The sequence below is a fragment of the Kogia breviceps genome, chromosome 6 (genome assembly GCF_026419965.1).
Source record: "Kogia breviceps isolate mKogBre1 chromosome 6, mKogBre1 haplotype 1, whole genome shotgun sequence".
Lineage (NCBI taxonomy): Eukaryota > Metazoa > Chordata > Mammalia > Artiodactyla > Physeteridae > Kogia > Kogia breviceps.
In genome coordinates, this window is record NC_081315.1 from 82,176,235 (window position 1) to 82,198,651 (window position 22,417).

Consider the following 22,417-nt stretch of genomic DNA (forward strand, 5'->3'; position numbering starts at 1 on the left):
GCCCTCCACATCTGTATCCTGCTTCACATTAATAATTTCACCACACAAGAAATCCTGCATAATCCCTGCTTTTCATGTGGGAAAACCGAGACATATATATTAAGTGACCTGTTTGTGGTCCAAATACAAATTCCTGTGCAGGTGTGAGTTCAGGGTGGGGCATGGGGATGGGTAGGAGTAGGAGGAGGGTGAATATGGAGAACAAGAGAGGAGGATAAAGTTACAAGAAACGTGGACTTATTTTATTGAGTGCCTACTACATGCCCGGCACCCAGCACACCCTAGTTCATTCGGCCCTCATAGCGCCTTGTGGTAAATATTATTCTCTCTCGTTTTACAGCTGTAGAGAATGGTTGTACACATTGTAATCAGGGAACCAGTCTACAAACCTGTTGTTTCCACTTTTCGAAGCTAGTACCAGGGCCTTCTGGCCCCAAATCCAGCGTTCTTTCCACTCCATCACACTCGTGTCCCAGCTAGAAGAAGGATTCGGTGGTCTGAAGATGCCCTTGGGTGGCTATCTATTACATGAATTCTGGCTTTCCCACATGTTGATTTCCTAAAGGCTTGTTTGCATTGTTTTGGACACATAACTTGAGCCTTTCTTCCTCATGAGCTCAGCCTTTTTCTCCTCTAGCATAATAAACATCTCCCACAGGGGTCATATTCACTGATGCTAGAGGTCTTGGAAATCTGACTCAATCTCAGGTTTTCTGTATTTAAAGCAAGATTTCTTTTTTTTTTAATTTTTAAATTTTATTTTATTTATTTTTTTATACAGCAGGATCTTATTAGTTAACCATTTTATACATGTGAGTGTATATATGTCAATCCCAATCTCCCAATTCATCACAAGCAAGATTTCAAAAGGAAAATAAAGATGAGGTTCAGTAACTTCTGTCCATTGCACTTCTGTCTTTATTTTGGAGTGGATTCAGTGGCTGAGGAAGGCCACTGGATGTTAGACTTCTGGCCAGAGGTGATATCCGAATTATCAACAATCAGCATCAATTAAATGGGCTATCCATCAGAGAGGGTTCAATCCCTTGGGTCTCTCTCTGTGCCAGGCATTAATCCTTTAGCTGCTGGATCATGGAAGAAGTCTGAGGATCTCAGGAGAGGAGTTGGGGTGGCCAGGCTTGCAGGCAGGCATTTAGGGGATCTTAGAGGAGTGATTCTTTCCCAAGCGGTGCGGCTATATTTTAGTATTTTAACAACCAGTGCAGCCATATTGGTGCCTACTGACTGACTATTGGCCCTGCTTCTGTCCCTTTTCCCAACCTCAGAGCTCCTGATCCCACTGTCCTCAGCAGGTGACTTCCCTATACTGGGCTGGTGTTGCTTCTAAAGAGGGAGGGAGAAAAGGGGTTACAACTTGAAAAGTTGTTCAGTCTTTGTTTGGCCTCCTAGCTCATCTGCATGCCTTGGGGAATAATGGTTTACGGCAGTGACTGCTGTCATTTGCCAATATTCATTCTTCTCTTCCTACAATAACCCAACTTGGGTTTTAGCTGGGTACACGTCTGCCCAGATTCACACTACATTTCTCACACTTCCTTGAACCTCAGTGTGATCATTTGTCTGTTGTAGCCAATAGAATTGTACTACTTTCAAAATATGCCTTTAAAAGAAATGAATGAGGGCTTCCCTGCTGGCACAGTGGTTAAGAATCTACCTGCCAATGCAGGGGACACAGGTTTGAGCCCTGGTCCAGGAAGGTCCCACATGCCGCGGAGCAGCTAAGCTTGTGTGCCACAACTACTGAGCCCACGTGCCACAACTACTGAGCCCACATGCCACAACCACTGAAGCCCGTGCGCCTAGAGCCTGTGCTCCGCAGCAAGAGAAGCCACTGAAATGAGAAGCCTGAGCAATGTAATGAAGAGCAGCCCCTGCTCGCCACAACTAGAGAAAGCCCGTGTGCAGCAACGAAGACCCAACGCAGCCAAAAATAAATAAATAAGTAAATAAATTTTTAAAAAATAAAAGAAATGAGTGAACTCTTCTTTTCCCTTTGTTTTTTCTAATAGCTGGGATTCATGCAAAAAAGAAAGTAGCCAGAGAGGAGCTGCACTTGAGGATGGCAGATCAGCTCTGCTAGCCAGGAGTCCTTGGCTCTGGACCATTACACGGGCAAGAAATATTAAGCTCTTCTTGTTTAAGCTACTCTATATTGGGGGATCTTTGTTTTAGCAGCTCAGACTCTACCCTAACAGATACTGCTCATTGGTTGTATCATTAGTTGGTTGGGTTTCCATAACTTACTACCTTTGAAAACAGAGGAGGGAGAGAGTGGGTAAAAAAGGCACAGCATTATACTGATATTAAGGCTGTAAGGTAAAAAAAAATGCAAATTGCCTTAAGAGAACTGAAAGACATTCTGTGGACAAAGAATGGATCATATGGGGAAACTGTCGAGAGAAGAGGTTGCAGAGATTAGACTTAGAGGCCCATGTTCGGTGACTTTATTTTGAGTCCAGGCAGACTCACTGAAGTTTTGAGTAAGAAAGTAACACGATCCAATGTCTATTTTAGAAAGACTGCCCTGGAGTATGGAGAATGGATTGGGGTTGTGAGGTTGGCAGTGGGGAGACAAAATTAGAGACTGGGACACCAGGTATGAGGCTGTGGTGGTAAACTGGATGAGAAATAATGACGGGCTAAACTAAACAAGAGAAAAGTAGGCAAAAGGAGAGACATTAGGAAGTGGAATCCTTGAGATCGGAGGTAAACGAGGGGGGTGGGTTGGTAGAGGAGAGAAGGAGTTTAGGATGATGCCAGGTTTCCAGTGTGGTGGTTTGCAGTGTTCTGAAGAGGGCATCCTGGCAAACAATAGAAATTGATAAAGCTAGCCCACAGTGTCTCCTGCTGTCTCTTTCCATTCATCTTATACCCTCTCTCCTTCACTCATTTCTTCCCCATGGTCCTGGCTGTGGATCCTATCTATTTCTGCCCTTTTCCAGACATGTCTTTCAGAAGTGGTTTTCCAGTCTTCTCAGTAAGGACTCCTTTGAGTCAATCCCATAAGTACCCCAAATTTTGAAACATTTTTTCCCACATGTTACCTGTGTCCATCACTTTAAAATGGCCTTGGCCCATTTCCAAGGCCAATTGTAAACCAGATACCACCATTCACATCAGAAACCACAGCTATCAGATGAGGCTGCTGGTACTTCCCACCCACTTCAAAAATGCCTTGGAATTGCTCAAAAGCCAATCAAAGCTTTGGATTCACAATATCATCGCCACAGTTGAAGTCATTCAAGTGAAAAGGGGGGAATGGGACATTTTAAAGAGTCTGTGTTGCTGGAAGTCAGGTGCATGTGGGATCCTGCTAAATGGTTTGAAATACTGAACCTTGGAGAGTGTTCATTACTAACCTTTTTATTCCAGGGCTCTGGGTTGCCATGGATTCTAGACTTTTTTCCTCCACAAGGAATAAGAGTTTTAGGTCTCTTTTATGTCTAGTAATGGTTCCCCTTTCCAGTGCAAGCATTCTTATTCCACCTTGTGGGACTCTACTTGTTTTTTTAAATAATTTATTTATTTTTAAATTTATTTTTGGCTGCGTTGGGTCTTCGTTTCTGTGCGAGGGCTTTCTCTAGTTGCAGCAAGCGGGGGCCACTCTTCATCGCAGTGTGCGGGCCTCTCACTGTCGAGGCCTCTCTTGTTGCGGAGCACAGGCTCCGGATGCGCAGGCTCAGTAGTGCTGGCTCACGGGCCCAGTTGCTCCACGGCATGTGGGATCTTCCCAGACCAGGGCTCGAACCCGTGTCCCCTGCATTGGCTGGCAGATGCTCAACCACTGCACCACCAGGGAAGCCCTCTACTTGGGTTTTAATCATGGCGTCCTTCTCTAGCCACAGGGACAGGCACATGTCCCAGATTGAACCGATCTTAATGGCACTGCCTCCCAACAATCGTGGTTGGTCCAAGAGGTGGGTATGTGACTCTTTGGGCCACTCATGGACTTTCCTGGGATTGATACATGGATGCTAGAAAAAAGAAGGAATCTCTCTTTTGTTGGTGTTGCTAAGCTAGGATAACATAAATGTAGATCTGTCCATATTAATCTTCCTCAGCTGTATGGAGAAAACTCACCTTCAGTAATCAAATATTGTGTCAACACCCAGAGAGAAACCGAACTGTGAGATGAGCTGAGCAAATTCTGGTGCTGTCTGAGTTGTTGGTTCCAGACCACGTGGCCTTATTCCTGAGGCTTTCCCCTTAATTTCATGAGTCACTTTAGGTTCCTTCTCAGCTCTATGAACCAATGAGTTCCTTATTTACTTAAGCTGGTTTGAATTGAGCTTTTGATACTTGCAGTGTTCTAATAATACACGGTCAGTTCCCAAAGCCTATTTATAACAAAATTACTACTTAATGCCCAAGCACTCACAGATCCACGTGAATTGTTATGTTCCTCATCTGGTTTAACATTTGCATTAGAATGAATGCTTTGATGCTTTGATGCATGTTTGAACCCATGTCTCGCCCAATTATGTTTCAGCCAAGGAGGGAACAGGTTTTAGGCAACTTAGCAAGCCAAAGGGAGAGAGATTTGCTGAGGGCACCTGGGCTGTCTGCAGACTCTCAGGTCATCTGAGGCCATGAAGCAGAGTCCTTCACCTGCAACCTCGACTCCATCTCTAGATCCCCTCTGAGGTAGTTGGGGGCAGGGGCTGGAGCTAATGGATGTCAGGAGTTTATTTTGATGAGCTCTCTTCCAGGTCCTGGTCCTCCCATGCTGGGCCTCCCTCCACTCCTCTGCAGTAAGACATGCGTCGTTGTCTGGTAGGTCATTCACCACTAAATAACAATTGCAACCAATACTGCCACCCTTCAGGGAAGGACAGTTTGCAACTAATTACTTCCCATGAAAATACCCAAACATAATTTTGCTCATTATTAAAATTTTCCGATGATAGATTTATCTTCCCCATTAAGTAATACATTATTCTCCTACAAAACACATAGCGCACTAGAATTACTAGGCACTGCTTATATTAAATTGCTGCTTAATAAATTAAAACTCCTATGGTTATGAATAAACTAGGTCATCTGCACGTTTTGTAAATTAGTAGTTTCTTGTAGTTATTCTCTCTTGGTCAAAGCTTAAAAGAAGGGGAGAGGAAAAATGATTATCATTATTATTTTATTGTTTTCAAGCCAACTACTGCTCTCTGCACTGTAGTTTAAAATAAGCCACTCAGTCTAATATGGTAGAATCAATGTTGAGTATCCGTCAATTAGGATGAATTTTAAAGGCTATGGTCTGTAAAGTTTTAAAGTCATATTAGAAGCTAAACCTACTGGATGAATAACAAACCTCAGGTTGTATTTGAAGATTCTTGAAGCAACAGGCACTGTCCAAAGTGATTTTAATTACTGGGCGAAATGTTTTTCCTTGTTACAACTTAACTTTTGGGTGTGTTGAAAGGCTTTTTTTTCTGATTTGGGGATAAGTCAACTTCTCTGACATCTTTTCAATTTGAGATGAGTAACAGATTTTCTATAGTCATATCCAAAATGGTTGACACTATTAAAGAATCAGCTACAAGGACTCTTCGGAGTACCAAATCCTTACTTACAGAACTGTATAATGCAAACAGACGGACGCACTTTTGTGTTTTTTGTTTTCGTTTTTTAAATTTCCCTACCCACTCCAAGGTTCACGAAGGACAGCAACCAAGCCACATTAAGACAATTGCTCCACCTTCTGGCCAAACTATGGAATTGTTTGAGCCTATGTCTCACCCAACTATGTTTCTTGAAGAGTGAACATACTGGGTGTACACTGCCTCCCGATGCTTGTTTTTCTATAGCTATAGCTCAGTTATTTCTACTGAGATAATTTCCCCCCTCAGAGCTATACACAGATGTTCCTTACACACATTCCTCTTTGTTGTCAGTTACCTCAGGAATCTTTTTCTTTCCTGAGCGATTCCCACCTGCCCTTCCACATAACTTTCTCCACCTCCTCTCTCTTTTTCTCACCACGTGGCAAAAAACCAAACCAAACAAAAAACCAAACAGCTTTATCCTGTCTAATATATGTAAGAATACTGCTGGTAGTAATAAGGAAAACAAAAGTCAAACATTGGAACTGTAGATCACACAATAAGGAATCAGTGTCACCAGGCACTTTGCACTGTTTCCTTCAGAATCTCTACAATAAATCCTAGGCTTACTTGCTTCTGAGTATGCCATTTAAAGTTATGTTTATTTCACATTCAGTATTTTTTCCTGTTGGGTCATTAATTTTAAAATGAATAATTTCTTGTCCCCAATATATGGTAGCTCAGCTACATTAAATAGGTTAACATTATTTCTATGTGTGCTGTAGGTTACAGAGAACTAACTTTTTAGTCACAACATTCTGGAAGTTAAAGACATCTATTGAAAAATTAGTTTTTCTTATTTATTTATCTATTTATATTGAGACACAATTGACATATAACATTGTGTAAGTTTAAGGTGTACAATGTGTCGACTTGATACATTTATACATTGCAATATGACTACCATCAGAGTTCTAGCTAACACCTCTATCATGTCACATAATTATCATTTCTTTTTTGTGGTGGAAACAATTAAGATCTAAACTCTTAGCAACTTTGAAGTTTATAATACAGTGTAATACAGTATGGTTGACTATAACATATAACTATGCTGTGCATTAGATCTCTAGGACTTTTTATCTACTGGTTGCAAGTTTAGTTTGTCTTTTAGAGATACTTCTTCACAACTCCCCTGGCCTCAACTACCATGGTTAAGTATTTGTATTTTAAAAAATGAAGTTGTGCTTAAGCAATTATGAAAGTAGTAATTATTCATAAGGAAAAATTAAAACAAAATGAATAAAATAAAAAATGAAAGTCCCATCCCTTGTACCCTTCTCCCTCTCTCATCAGAAATAGTCAAGAGTTTGAAGTATTCCCTTTAGAAATTTTTTTTCTATGCAGCCACAAGCATACTTTTATTTTTTGGAGACAGGGAATCTATCTATCTTTTTTTTTGGGGGGGGGGTACGCAGGCCTCTCACTGCTGTGGCCTCTCCTGTTGCAGAGCACAGGATCTGGACGCGCAGGCTCACTGGCCATGGCTCACAGGCCCCTCTGCTCCGCGGCATGTGGGATCCTCCCGGACCGGGGCACGAACCCGCGTCGGACTCAACCACTGCGCCACCAGGGAAGCCCCTCTATCTATCTTTTATCTATCTATCCATCAATTATCTATCTATCTAGTAACTTTTTTTCTACTTATTATAGCCATCTTTTGGTGTATAGACACAATGAAAAAATTTGAAATCTTTCCTTCATGTCAACTACTTAAACAATTATTTCTGCTAAAAAAATAGAAGATACATATGATACCAGTCCCTCTGAGATCAGAAAGCTGGAGGGTGGATGAAAGGAAAGTTTGTTTACCTCTGCATGCAAGAATTCACTTGTCTAGAGCAGGAGAAAGAAACAGAAGAAATTATTTTCATTCATGGTTCAAAGAATACTGTGAAATTGGAAGGTAGCTTTCACTAAACTTTAAAGGAGTAACATCTTCTTTTAAAAAGTACTTCCTTTTAACAGAAACAGACTCACAGACATAGAGAACAGACTTGTGGTTGCCAAGGGGGAGGGGGTCTGGGGGGAGGAATGAATTGGCAGTTTGGGATTAGCAGATGTGAACTATTATATATAGAATGGATAAAAAACAAGGTTCTACTGAATAGCACAGGGAACTATATTCAACATCCTGTGATAAACCATAATGGAAAAGAATATGAGTATATATATATATATATATATATATATATATATATATATATATATGTATATGTATGTATGTATGTATGTATAACTGAATCACTTTGCTGTATGGTAGAAATTAACACAGCGTTGTAAGTCAACTATATGTCAATAAAATAAAATTTTAAAAAGTACTTCCTTTTTTTTAAAGAACATAGTCAACCGTGATTAGAAACTGTTATAAATGCACATGTTCATGTGTACTGTGGCTTATCCTTCTGCATCCTCATAATGTATTTTCACACTTTGCAAGCCCACATGCTTGTACTTCTCTTAGAGAAAGACCAAAGTAGAGGTCACAGTTTGAGTATGTCCCTAAGCCAAACACCCATAGCCACATAAACAAAAATCTCCTGATTTCCCTCAAATGCTGATTCTGACCTACAAATAAAACTTAAGCTTTCTTTCTGTTAGTGTGATCTTGCAGATTCCTATTCAATCAGCTCAAACAGGTAAGCTTGTGTAGTACTACTACCCCGCAAGGATGGTGAGTTTCTAGTAACCAATCACAATTTTTTTAAAAATGCACTTCCTCATTCATGTTTATAAACTGAGCTGCCACTGCTGAGAGCCAGCTTCTTACCACTTTTGGTTTTGAAGTCTCCTTGATCATAGTTTGTTTCTTGCACAGTAAAATATTCATATCAAGTAGAGCTCTCCAGATTTTATGTTGACACCTCTTCATATTAAATGTTATCTCCTTCATGGGGTCTAGAAACAATTGAGACTATAGATAACTAAAGTTAGCTATACAGTCTTTTTATACATAAATGACAAAGACAAATGCATTTTTCATTTCTTTTTTCTAGGCCTCGTTGGAAGCCAAGAAAATACAACGTTAAAGAAAAACTGCACAGCCATGACTGAGTTTATTTTCCTGGGACTGACAGGAGGGAGCTGAGTTGTGACCTGACTTTTGTGTTGTATTCTTAGTCATCTACCTTATTACAGAAACCGACAATGTGAGCATGATTTTGTTAAGCATAAGTGACTCAAAACTCCAATGTAGGGCTACCCTGGTGGTGCAGTGGTTGAGAGTCCGCCTGCCGATGCAGGGGACACGGGTTCATGCCCCGGTCCGGGAAGATCCCACGTGCCGCGGAGCGGCTGGGCCTGTGAGCCATGGCCGCTGAGCCTGCGCGTCTGGAGCCTGTGCTCCGCAACGGGAGAGGCCACGGCAGTGAGAGGCCCACATACCGCAAAACAAAACAAAACAAAACAAAAAACTCCAATGTACTTCTTCCTCAGTCACCCTGCCTTCGTGGATCTCTGTGATACCACCGAGGTCACTCCTAAGATGCTGGCTCATTTCTTACCCAAGAGAAAAACCATTTCCGTCATTGGCTGCTTTTTACAATTCCACTTTTTCATTGTCCTGGTAATCACAAATTATTATATGCTTACAGTGATGGTTTATTACCACTGCATGGCCATCTGCAAGCCCTTGTTATATGGTAACAAAGGGTCCAGATGTGCCTGTCTCTCCCTGGTTGGTCTTCCATATATAAATATAAATATAAATAAATAAATAAATATATATATATATATATATATATATATATATATATATATATATATATAGAGAGAGAGAGAGAGAGAGAGAGAGAGAGAGAGCGCTTTGCAAATAGTCTGCACAGAACATCCTGATGCTTCATCTGTTTTTCTGTGACCCAATGAGATCAACCACTTTTACTGTGCGGACCCACCTCTCTTAGTCCTCGCCTGCTCAGATACTTATATCAAAGAAATTGCCATGTTTGTGGAACCACACTGTCTTTTGAAACTTGAATATATTTTACAGGGCATTAAACAAAAATGTTGGAATTTTAAGCTTTTAACTCAAGTTTCTTCTTTAAAGATGGATAACAAAGGCTGCAGAAGGGATTATATTGTTATTGGCAATAATTCCTAGTTGCAACGATGAAGAATTTGTCCTGTGAAAAGTTTCTCTGCATTGTGTGCTTCTAGGATTTGGACATTACTGTTTCTCTAACTTAGACTGATTTTCACCAGAGGGAGAGCAAAACTATAATTTGAAGGCATCTTTTACTCTCTACATTAATGTTTTTTAAAATAATTGATTCTTTCCCATCATTAGGGTTTCGAAATGGTGCCTACAAGACAATGTGATGTTTACCCACCACCCTAAAGTACTTCCTTGGACTGATTTTTCTCCAGGCCTCTTTCCTTTTCATTTACTGAATATCGAAATTCTTCCTCCCTGGTGAAGGGGTTGGTTCCACCCTCAGCTGGTACTAAGTGATCATTCCTTCTTGTTGGAAGCAGAATTTTCTTTCTTGTTCATCACTACCTCACCTTGTATTAGTTTTATATTCTTGGTTAGTTAAGTCATAAGGAGGAGAGCTGGTTTAAAAAGGAGCTCTTTTTTTCGGTATGTGGGCCTCTCACTGTTGTGGCCTCTCCCGTTGCAGAGCACAGGCTCCGGACGCGCAGGCTCAGCGGCCATGGCTCACGGGCCCAGCCGCTCCGCGGCATATGGGATCCTTCCAGACCGGGGCACGAACCCGCGTCCCCTGCATCGGCAGGCGGACTCTCAACCACTGCGCCACCAGGGAAGGCCCTAAAAAGGAGCTTTTTGGTCAGTGGCAATCCAACATTCCCAGGACTACCCTCTGAAAAACTGAGAAGAGGGGTTTTCATGGAACCTTTAGTCCCTCCCACTTAGCCTCTTCCTTGTGACAAAAAGTTACCCTGAAATCTGCAAAATTGCTCCTTGTTGGCCACTTTCTCCAATAATTAGTGTATTTTAAATAATACCACCATCTTGCAATGCCAAGCAACCAGTGAATGTTAAAGGGAAATAATCATCTTGTAATTCAGACTGGTAGGAAACAGTCATTTCTAATTACTTGTCATAAGAGAATACAATGCAATTAAAGATTCTGGCTTAGACTAGAGCCTCCACACAGCCACTGTCTCCACTGATTCATATATTTTTTTTTTGATTCATATTTTTGACTGTCTGAAAAGGCAAAGTCGGAGAGATGGGCCATACACTCATCCAAATTGGCTTTTACCATGATGGATGACATATTACAGATGTTTTATATTTTTGATGGGTGTTATTACATAGACTGGGAGACATAATTATTGAAAGCCAAGGTCCTTAGGTCTAGAAGAGTTATTAGGGATTATTTCAGAATGGGTTTAGGCACATTTAAACATGCAGTAGGTGCTTAAGCATGTCAATAAACATCTTTTTGGAGGACTCATTATGGTGAGCTCCTTAGGATACAAAGATAATTTTGTAACTATATCCAAGACACTTTTCAGTCCTCACCCTACTTGATCTTTGTGGCAAAGACAATATTATGTATTCACTGGGTTCTATTTTATTTTCTTCTTCTTGGATGCACAGGAGGACTGCTTTTTCTAGTCTCCCCTGTAGTTTGAAACCTACTTCTGGCCACAACCCCTACAGGAAAGTGATGTGTGTCACTTCTGTGCCAAGACACAGAAGAGTGTGTGTGAGCCCTCCATGTTCTCTCTTACTCTATTTTGAGGACTTATCTTCAGGTGACAGAGACTCAGGGTGGAACCAGCCTGGTCACTCTTCGGGGTGGGCTTCCTCCGAGTCCTGCAGCAGATTGAGTGTGAGAAGGAAATAAACATGTAGTGTAAAGCCACTGTGATTTGGAGGGTTAGTTTGTTACTGCAACATCACCTAGCTTATTCTGATTTGACAGCCTCTTTGGAGGCATCTGATGCCCCCAACCTTACTTGGATTATGCCACTCAAAGCTCTCCTGATTTTCCTGCTACTCCTTTGACTTCATCATCTCAGATTGCCTTTAAGGTTCTTCTCCACAGTCTCAGTCTTTAAATGTTGGAGTTTCTTGGTTTTCTAACCTGGGCTCTCCTCCTCTCAATGTATGCAGTCTTCCTGTCTCAATTACCATACGATGAGGACTCTCAAAGTTATATCTCTAGCCCAGTCTTCCCTCCTAAGTTATAGATCCCTCCTAAGTTATACATTTCTGCCAACCTACTGGGTGTCTTATATGCATCTCAAGCTCAATCTACCCAAAATTTAACTTAAAACTTCTCCTTCCCTCAAAGCTGTTCCTCCTCCAGTTTTCCTATCCTCAGTGAATGGTATCACCATATGTTGTAGCTGTTTACCAAAGATGGTCCCATATTCATACTTGTATTTAGACTCTCCCACATTGAATCTGCCTGGCTCTGTGACCCATTCTTAATTAATTTATTTTTTGTTTTTATTTTATTTTTGGCTGCGTTGGTTCTTCATTGCTGCACGTGGGCTTTCTCTAGTTGCAGGGAGCGGGGGCCACTCTTTGTTGCAGTGCGTGGGCCTCTCATGGCGGCGGCTTCTCTTGTTGCAGAGCACTGGCTCTAGGCACGCAGGCTCAGTAGTTGTGGCACACGGGCTCAGTTGCTCCATGGCATGTGGGCTCTTCCTGGACCGGGGCTTGAACCTGTGTCGCCTGCATTGGCAGGCAGATTCTTAACCACTGCGCCACCAGGGAAGCCCTCTGTGACCCATTTTAACCAGTAGAATGTGGCAGAAGTGAGACATGGCAGTGGCAGCTTCCACCTTTGCATTTTGGGGAGTCTTGAGCTACCACCTAAGATGTCCAGCTACTCTTCTGGAGGGTCCCTATGAAGACAGAGAGGTCCTGAGTCTACATGGAAAGAAGGGGGAGGCCCAACTCTCCTAACATTCCAGCTGAGCCAGTTTCCCAGCCATCTGCACTGAGGCCCCAGACAAGTGATTGAAGCCACCTTGGATGTTCTAGCCCCAGCTGCCCTCTGACTGAAAACACGTGAGAGAGCACAAGCAACAGCAGTAGAAGAACTGCCCAGCTGAGCACCGTCAATTGACAGAATTGTGAGAAACAAGAAAGCAGTCGTTTGTTTAGCCATTAAATATTAAGTGCTTTGATGATGGCCATTCTGACCAGTGTGAGGTGATACTTCATTGTAGTTTTGATTTGCATTTCTCTAATGATTAGTGATGTTGAGCAGCTTTTCATGTGCTTCTTGGCCATATGTATGTCTTCTTTGGAGAAATGTCTATTTAGGTCTTCTGCCCATTTTTGGATTGGGTTGTTTGTTTTTTTGTTATTGAGCTGCATGAGCTGCTTGTAAATTTTGGAGATTAATCCTTTGTCAGTTGCTTCATTTGCAAATATTTTCTCCCATTCTGAGGGTTGCCTTTTCATCTTGTTTATGGTTTCCTTTGCTGTGCAAAAGCTTTTAAGTTTCGTGAGGTCCCGTTTGTTTATTTTTGTTTTTATTTCCATTTCTCTAGGAGGTTGGTTGAAAAGGATCTTGTTGTCATTTATGTCATAGAGTGTTCTGCCTATATTTTCCTCTAAGAGTTTGATAGTGTCTGGCCTAACATTAAGGTCTTTAATCACTTTTGAGTTTATTTTTGTGTATGGTGTTATGGAGTGTTCTAATTTGATTCTTTTACATGTAGCTGTCCAGTTTTCCCAGCACCACTTATTAAAGAGGCTGTCTTTTCTGCATTGTATATTCTTGCCTCCTTTATCAAAGATAAGCTGACCATATGTGTGTGGATTTATCTCTGGGCTTTCTATCCTGTTCCATTGATCTATATTTCTGTTTTTGTGCCAGTACCATACTGTCTTGATTACAGTAGCTTTGTAGTGTAGTCTGAAGTCTGGGAGCCTAATTCCTCCAGCTCCATTTTTCTTTCTCAAGATTGCTTTGGCTATTCGGGGTCTTTTGTGTTTCCATACAAATTGTGAAATTTTTTGTTCTTTTGCAGCTCTATTTACAATAGCCAGGACATGGAAGCAACCTAAGTGTCCACTGACATATGAATGGATAAAGAAGATGTGGCACATGTATACAATGGAATATTACTCAGCCATAAAAGAAATGAAATTGAGTTATTTGTAGTGAGGTGGATGGCCTTAGAGACTGTCATACAGAGTGAAGTAAGAAAGAGAAAAACAAATACCATATGCTAACACATATATATGCAATCTAAAAAAACAAAAAAGGTTCTGAAGAACCTAGGGGCAGGACAGGAACAAAGATGCAGACATAGAGAATGGACTTGAGGATGGGGGAGGGGGAAGGGTAAGCTGGGATGAAGTGAGAGAGTGGCATGGACACATATACACCACCAAATGTAAAATGGATAGCTAGTGGGAAGCAGCCGCATAGTACAGGGAGATCATCTCGGTGCTTAGTGTCCACCTAGAGGGGTGGGATAAGGAGGGTGGGAGGGAGACACAAAAGGGTAGAGATATGGGGGTATATGTATATTTATAGCTGATTCACTTTGCTATAAAGGAGAAACTAACACACCAATGTAAAGCAATTATACTCCAATAAAGATGTTAAAAAAATGTTAAGTGGTTTGGAATACAGCAGTGTAGATAACTGAAACACTGGATCCCCAGAAACCTGGAGATGATCTTTCATTTCTCTCCCTCATCCTCCACATCTAGTTCCCAGCCTCTTTGATTATACCTCCTAAATATTTTTTGAGTAGTACTCTTTTTTCCATATGCCATTTTCCAGTCCAGATTACTATCATCCTTTTACTATTAGATTCCTCCTGTAGCAAGAGGGAGCATTTAAATGCAAATTTGGTTATAATCTTGGCCAGCCACCTAAAACCCTCCATGGATCCCTGCTGTTTTTAGGATAAAATTCAATCTTCTTGACATTGCTTCCAAATCTGTGAAGGCTCTGGTCCTTGCCTATTTTCTAGACTTATGCAACTCTACATTTCAATCATCCTAGATTTGTTTCAGTTCTCCAGGGTCCCACTGTTGTCTCTTGATTCCTTGCTTTTTTATTTGTTCTTCTTTCTACCTAAAATACTTTCTCCTGTGGTCATCCCTTCTCTTTCTTCTCCTTTTTCAAATTTCTACTCATCTTGTGGGTCTCAGTTTAAATATAATTTCCTCCTGGAAAACGTCTCTGATCCTCCAAGCCTGGATTACTTATCCTGGCCAAGTGTTAATGTGCAATTCATTAATTTTTTCATTCATCAAATTTTTAGTGAGCTTATGAGTCAGACACTGTCACCCTTCCCCTATAATAACCTCATCATACTCCTCTGTAATTATTTGTTTGCCTAGCTTTGTCCCTGGCCTGTAGGCTCTTTAAGGAAAAGGAACATGTTTATCTCATTTCACTTTGTATCTCCAGTGTTTAGCACATAATACTCAGTACATACGTAATGAATGGATGAAACTAAACTTAGTCTTTATAGGTGGTATAACCAGTGGAAGGAAATCCTCATTCACTAGAGACTCAGTTCTGATAAACATACCACTTAGCATTTTAGTAAATATTTGGCAAGAGAAAAAAGTTCATGGTTTATTGGAGACAAAGCACAATTTTTGATGACAAATTATGATAAAAATTCAAGTCCAGTTTGATTTTCTGAAATCATAGTTATTCACAAACTGGAGGACCATAGTAGAAATCATTTAGCATTAAGCCAGCAGCTTTGATTCTGAACAGTTGCAAACATCAGGCTGAATAGGAAAGCTAACCCCCAAAAGTCACTACATCAATTATTTCACAGAGAGTTGCTAGTAGTGTCTGAGTACTCTGAAAACAGCTTGAATATATTTGCTTCAAAGAGACATGGTGCTAGGAATATCCTCATCTATTCTGGAAGGCCTAATATGCCTCAAATATGAGTGGTTTCCAGGGTGCTCAGACCTTATCATTGTGGTCACCCCCAGCAATGACTGCCCCTGGTTGACTGCCATAGGAAGACTGGAAAATGCTAGGTAGACCAGTTTCCTTAAATAGCTTATCATCTGCAAAGGTCTTCAAATAACTGCCTCTGGCTCTTGGTCCCATTTTAGGGAAATTTCTGCAAGAAATCTGTGGTAGCCACCAAAGGATATAGAGGCACACAAACAGGCAAAGTCCCGCTATCTTGGAATACTTATTGGTGATCACCCTCAGTCATTCTTGTTTTTTTGTTTTTTGTTTTTTGCGGTACGCGGGCCTCTCACTGTTGCGGCCTCTCCCGCTGCGGAGCACAGGCTCAGCGGCCATGGCTCACGGACCCAGCCGCTCTGCGGCATGTGGGATCTTCCCGGACCGGGCACGAACCCGTGTCCCCTGCATCGGCAGGCAGATTCTCAACCACTGCGCCACCAGGGAAGGCCCCCTCAGTCATTCTTGTTAGCATCTCTGGTCAAAGAGGTCCTTGGGTTCATTACAAAGCCCTTCTACTTTTAGCCTAATTTCAGTAGCCCTTTTGAATATTAGGCATTTAAGCAAAGCCACCTCAAGTCCTTTCTGAAAGTATGTTGAGTGCAAATAAACATTTCATGTATCAGTTGTTTATTGAATTAAGATGCAGGCTATATTCCAAAGAGTGGTTTCTCTGGGTGCTGGAAATATGTTTGAGCTTTATTCTTTTAAGGTTTCTGATACTTTCTTGCACTGAGAATATTATTTTACAATAAGAAGTGACAGTATAATAATTAATAGCCCACAGAGGTAGAAGAGAACTTAATAATTATTTTGTCTAAGCCTGTCATTATACACTTGAGGAAGATGCCACTCACAGAAGACGTGATTTACTTGATTCCTGATGAGATAATGCAAACATTAGCCACTAGTGAGGTTTTGTTCAGTATTTTCAATTAAATGTCAATGATAGCTCTATCCGCAAGAATAGAGGAGAACTTTGGCTTTCTGGCCATACCGTTTTATCTTTTTCCTCCACCCCAAACATGACAAATTGGCTCATCACTAAAGATAAACATGTCTGACATCAGTATTTGAACTTGGAGTATTCATGGTTCTATTGGAGCATTTGAATAAAAGTGTTTGAATGACTCCTTATATTAAAAATTAATACTTTTGAGTTACATAATTGCTATGAATTTAAAGCATGCTGGTGTTAGCAACGGTGGGAAGGTAAGGTTATTTTGAGGTTTTCTTCTTTTTAAGCGCTTCCGATCTAATTTTAAAACTTTTGGGATCCTACAGGATCTTCTCTTGTATAGCAGAGAATGTGTAGCTGTGATTATCCACTTAGCCCAGATCCATTCTATGGTTTAAAAAAAAATGTTATTTGCTAACGCATACCAGACTTCACACAGGCAAAAGGTAAACCCACAGGTCCAGTAACAAGATTTGCTGTGTTAAATGCAATTGGGTCTCAAATTTTAAGCAGTTAAATGTCTTAATTTGTCCTTTTCTTCCTACCATAATATAATGAGGATAAACTCTGACACACAGCAGCTCTGCAAAGAGAAGATTTCTCCTTGTTCATTGTTTGTCAAACCAATCTTCTCTCCTGAAATTTGATTTCCCAAGTGCCCTACAGTCCTTAAGCCAGGTGGCTGCAGTGCGTCCTCTTGGAACGTTCATAATCATCTGAAATAAAAGCACACCCTAGAAGCCAGAAACACTTAAGACAATCAAATGGGGTTAGTCACCAAGTAGAAATAACTCTTTGAACCTCGTGCTAACTCTGCCCTTTAGCCTACCCACTGACTCCCCCCAGGTTGCTGAAGGGAATCACCTTGGCTCTGAAATAAATAGTACCAATATCCTCTGGGTTAAGTACTTATGTGTCCTCTTATACACACAATTCATTTTTCTGGTGCTTGATTCAAATACTGTCAGCTGGAAGTTTGCCTTGTGGCTTGAAGAAGGAAAACTGTAGTGTGCTTTCCAAAGGACCCTGTCTATAGAGGCCCCTCAACCCCAGGCTTCAAGATTTGAATATTAAATATTATAATCTTTTTCCATAGCAATCAGTCTTCCATCTAGGAAAGGCCAACTGATGAGGTGATATGGTTTTTAGAAAATCAAAGAAATACAGTGTTAAATTTGTGGGGGAAAAGCATGGATTTGGATTTGACTGTACCTGGACACTTCTTGTTTGTTTATTTGTTTGCTTTTTAACAGAATTGTGCTGGGACACGTATGTTTCCTTTTACTTGGTTAACCTGAGCGGTAACTGGACTTCATTGTGTATGTAGGCCCCTGATAAACAGGAGAGCTGCTGAACCCTGTGAATTAAGCCAACTTTCTAGAATTTTTATGAGATGATAGTAGCTGCATTGAATTAAAAAGAGATATCAAACTTCTTCTACTTGTTTCTTTTCCCCCAAATGGGAAAGTTAGGAGATTGGTGTTGAAGAAGAGTAAATAAGAAGAAAGGCAAATCAATGATATTAAAAGCAGGGAAGTTGTTACTAGGAAAAACTATGGAACCTATTAAATTTTGACCTTAAAATAAGCATCATAATAATTTTTTAAACCCCAAGTACTACCAGGGATAGAACTATAGGCACCTATGCTCATTTCAATGTGATTTTATTGCTATGTCATGGCCTAGTATGTCTGCCTGTGTTAGGAAGATTTCCATTCCAAGGGACAGAAAAATCAACTCACACTGGATTAAATAATAAAGGAGGAACTTCCCTAGTGGTCCAGTGGTTAAGAATCTGCCTTCCAATGCAGGGTACGCGGGTTCGATCCCTGGTTGGGGAACTAACCACATGCCGCAGGGCAACTAAGCCCTCATGCCACAACTACTGAGCTGGCGCGCCTCAACTAGAGAGCCTGTGCGCCACAAACTACAGAGTCCACGCGATCTGGACCCCCGCACCACAACTAGAGAGAAGCCCGTGCACCGCAACGAAGATCCCGCGTGTGGCAACTGAGACTCTACACAGCCAAATAAATAAATAAATAAAGGAATTTACAGGTATTATGAAAATGCAGTGGTGTGAGTTCCAGAGCTGGTTAGTCTAGAACTCAGTAATGTCACTGTGGACTCTGTTTCTTCTGTTTTTTTATTTTTCTCTACATCTGCCATCTACAGTGTGGGCTTCACCCAGAGGCTGGGCCCTTTGATGTTAGAAGAGAGCTGTCAGTATAATTAGGTCCACATGCTTCCCCTTTTTTATCCAGAGAAAGATAGAGTCTTTCCTTAGCTATCTAACAAAAATTCTGAGATTCCTGTTGATTGGACCTTTAATTGGTTTAAACCTGGGTCACTTTAACCAATATCTATGGTGAAGGGGTGGGATTATCCTGATGGATTATAACAGTAAGACTTTACCCCTGAAGCTGATGGAGGGGTTCATCTCACCTAAAAACATGACTGCTGTAGAATCGATGTTGGGAAGGTGACAGATTTTCTATTATATATACTCTGGGGAACAGTGAATTCAAGGTTCCCCATCCTTGCAAGGTCTTTTATGATAGGCAGCGAAGGATACAATAGTAAATTTAAAGCTATCAGAAATCTTGGTGTTTTTATTGAGCCCCATTTCTGAGAGCTATTAGAGAAAGTAAGATTGTGAGGTTGTCCCTCAGAGTCTTCTCATTTATGTTACTCATGCTTTCCTTCTATGAATCACATAGAAATATACTGATCACGTACTGGTTCACGTCAAAGAGTCAGAGAATTCTTCAATTCTACACCAAAGGATGGAGATCAGTGACACTGAAGCTGGGAACTACCACAAACGTTTTACCCAAACTACAAAAATGTTGTATTAAATGAGTCATTAAAGCATCAATCATATTTTTTTTTCTTAAACTAAGTTAGACAAGGGCATGTTTATCCCATTCAAAACATTACCCAAACAGAAGAAACGATGGTATATGTTGCATACTCTTGAGTCACCAAACAATATCATCTTTGGGTCCAGAAGGGAATCTGGTTGCTGGTCAAATAGACAACCAATATCAGAATTTACAAGCATCCTTGTACCAGCTTTCTGAAAGGCAGTACATTCTTAGTCTATCAGAATAGATTGTCTGATATGCTTTTTCTTTTTTTTTTTTAAATTGGGGTATAGTTTTTTACAATGTTGTGTTAGTTTCTACCGTACAGAGAAGTGAAGTAGAGTTCCTTGTGCTATACGGCAGTGATATGCTTTTTCAATACTGGGACGTCCCCGGCAGTCCAGTGGTTAGGATTCCGCATGTCAACTGCAGGGGGCACAGGTTCGATCCCCGGTCAGGGACCTAGGATCCCACATGTTGTGTGGCACAGTGAAAAAAACAAACCAAAAAAACCACAAAAGGTCAATACTAACTCATGTTAGTTGCCTAGTCTCCTGAATTCAGCTGAAGGTGTTTATACACTTTCTAAGATTTCAGCGGCCCTCTGGAATCTTTGCTCGTGGTGCAATGCTTGAGATCTTTGGATACTAGTTTTAGAGCTTTCCCCCCTGAGTGCTGGGAGAAGGTAGGAGAGAGAAAGACATGTTAGATATGGACATTATACTTTCCTTTAATGTTCAGTCTCTTGACACCCTACAAAAGTTTTATTTGTCCTGCCCTGAGAAATGAGTATCTCAACCATATTCTTGACAGGGTTCCTAATGACAGCATTACTTTCCATTTGTAATTTCTTAGGAGAAAACCTTGACTAAAGACGCTGATGAATTCCAGCCATTCCCACAGCTCCCTTGGTCCTTACCTCTCACGAGCCTCCACTTCCTACTTTCATAGTTTCAGATGTTTCCCATTTGTTTTTTTTTTTTTTCCCATTTGGTTTTAATGTTGCCATTCTGTTTTTTTAAAAAATAAATTTATTTATTTTATTTTTATTTTTGGCTGCGTTGGGTCTTCATTGCTGCACACAGACTTTCTCTAGATGCAGTGAGCGGGGGCTACTCTTTGTTGCAGTGCACAGGCTTCTCATTGCAGTGGCTTCTCTTCCTGCGGAGCACGGGCTCTAGGCATGTGGCCTTCAGTAGCTGCAGCACGCAGGCTCAGTAGTTGTGGTGCATGGGCTCTAGAGCGCAGGCTCAGTAGTAGTAGCGTACAGGGTTAGTTGCTCCATGGCATGTGGGATCTTCCCAGACCAGGGCTCGAACCTGTGTCCCCTGCATTGGTAGGCAGATTCTTCACCACTGCGCCACCAGGGAAGCCCTAATGTTGCCATTCTTGTAGTTGAGCATCAGGAAATTTAAAATGGTCTAAGAATTAAAAAAACAAAACAAACATGTCTGTATATTATCAAGATACTTGTGTGATTTCCCAAATGTATTAATTGTTCAATCAATACTTTCCAAAGTGCCAGAGAATGTTGAGAAGAGTGTGGAATAGTTTCTTGATGAAATATATTTAGGAAAATGTGGGTTTAACAAATTCAAATGGACTACTGCAGACTTGTTCAGGCCTTTAATATGTATTCTTTACCTCCAAGAAAAAGGATATCTGGTGCTTTCTACTCATGTTTGACTGTGGAATCCTTTTCCTGAAGAACATAACACATCTGAGGAACAAAATTTGCAAAATGCTCATTTATGTCGTTACCATGTTTTCTGGGAGTCTGTTATCTGCTTTCCCTTTGTTGGCTTTTGTTATTAGATGTTCCTAGGATTCTATTCCATGACAAAATCCAGCAAGGAAAGCTTTGCCATTATTTTTCAAGGAGAAGTAGGATGGGAGAAGGCCCAAAATCTATTTTCTCAAGGAGAGCAGATCTGATTCAAAATCAGGAGCCTCTGATTCATCTTAATTGTTGTATTTCTGAGGGCAGAGGACATTTGCCATTAACTTCTAACAGGATCCTTTTTTCCCATCTTAAAGTACATTCTGCTATGTAAATACAGGGTCATACTAAACGTGGAAAGTGCCAACGCAGTAGTTTTAGACAACTGACGTAAGTTTTATGGAAGCATTTTTTGCAACCCACTTTTAAGGATAGAGTAATTCCACATGTAAACTGCAAATGGGGATGAGGATCTGGTGTCAGCTACAAGTTCATGTTCAGATCTGAGTATGCCCCAGGGGAACAGAACTCTAATTATCTGAGTTAAGGGGCTGCAGCTGAAAAGCTCACAGGCCACTCCGAGAACAGCAATATGGTCACACGGTGATGGCCAGGCTTTGCCAAGACTCAATATCCACATGAATTCTCTCTTTATTCAAGCCTAGACTACATTTCATTGTAGAATTTTCGTAATTGAATAAATTCTAATAAACTCTTATCTGGTATGGATGGCTTTCTTTCTATATTTTCTACTGTTCTTAGTTTTTCATGTTATAAAAGCAATAGATGGCCAGTGTTGGCAAAACACACAAAAGTGTGCAGTTAGGATAAAAATCATTCCTAATCCCACAAATCAAAAATAACTGCTATTGATATTCTGGTTTATCTATTTCAATATTTTATTTCTTTTTGAGTTGTTACATAGTTCCTTTGCAGGATGCTTTGAGACTATCTCTGAACTGTTTGTGGCCTTAATGCCGTATGCTGGAATTTATTTTGGGGGCAGACTCTCTTTTCTCAGAAGAGCTGCACTGGTGAGACTGTCTAGCTATTGAGATACAAGTTCAGCAAGAGTTCTTTTTTTTTTCCTACTGTAGCTCTGAATATCGGTAGAGTAATTCCACTCCTACAACTTGTACTGTATTCCTACTAACACATGGTAATCCCAACACTAATGGAAACTGCTAACATTTTCTATATGTTAGAATATGTCCTGTTTTAAATGCAGTGTCCTATTTAGTCCTTACAATAACACCATGTGTTACATTCTGTTACTATCCCCGTTGTGCAGGTGAGGAAACCAAGGCACAGAGAGGATAAACAACGTGCCCAAGGTCTCAAGTATTAAGTGGTGGAGCTGGGGT

At 40.8% G+C, this 22,417-nt stretch overlaps 1 pseudogene; it reads left to right on the top strand.

Annotated features, from left to right (window-relative positions):
- Positions 1 to 260: 260 nt before the first annotated feature.
- LOC131758176 (olfactory receptor 5M5-like) lies at positions 261 to 9,717 on the top strand (annotated as a pseudogene).
- Positions 9,718 to 22,417: the final 12,700 nt, after the last annotated feature.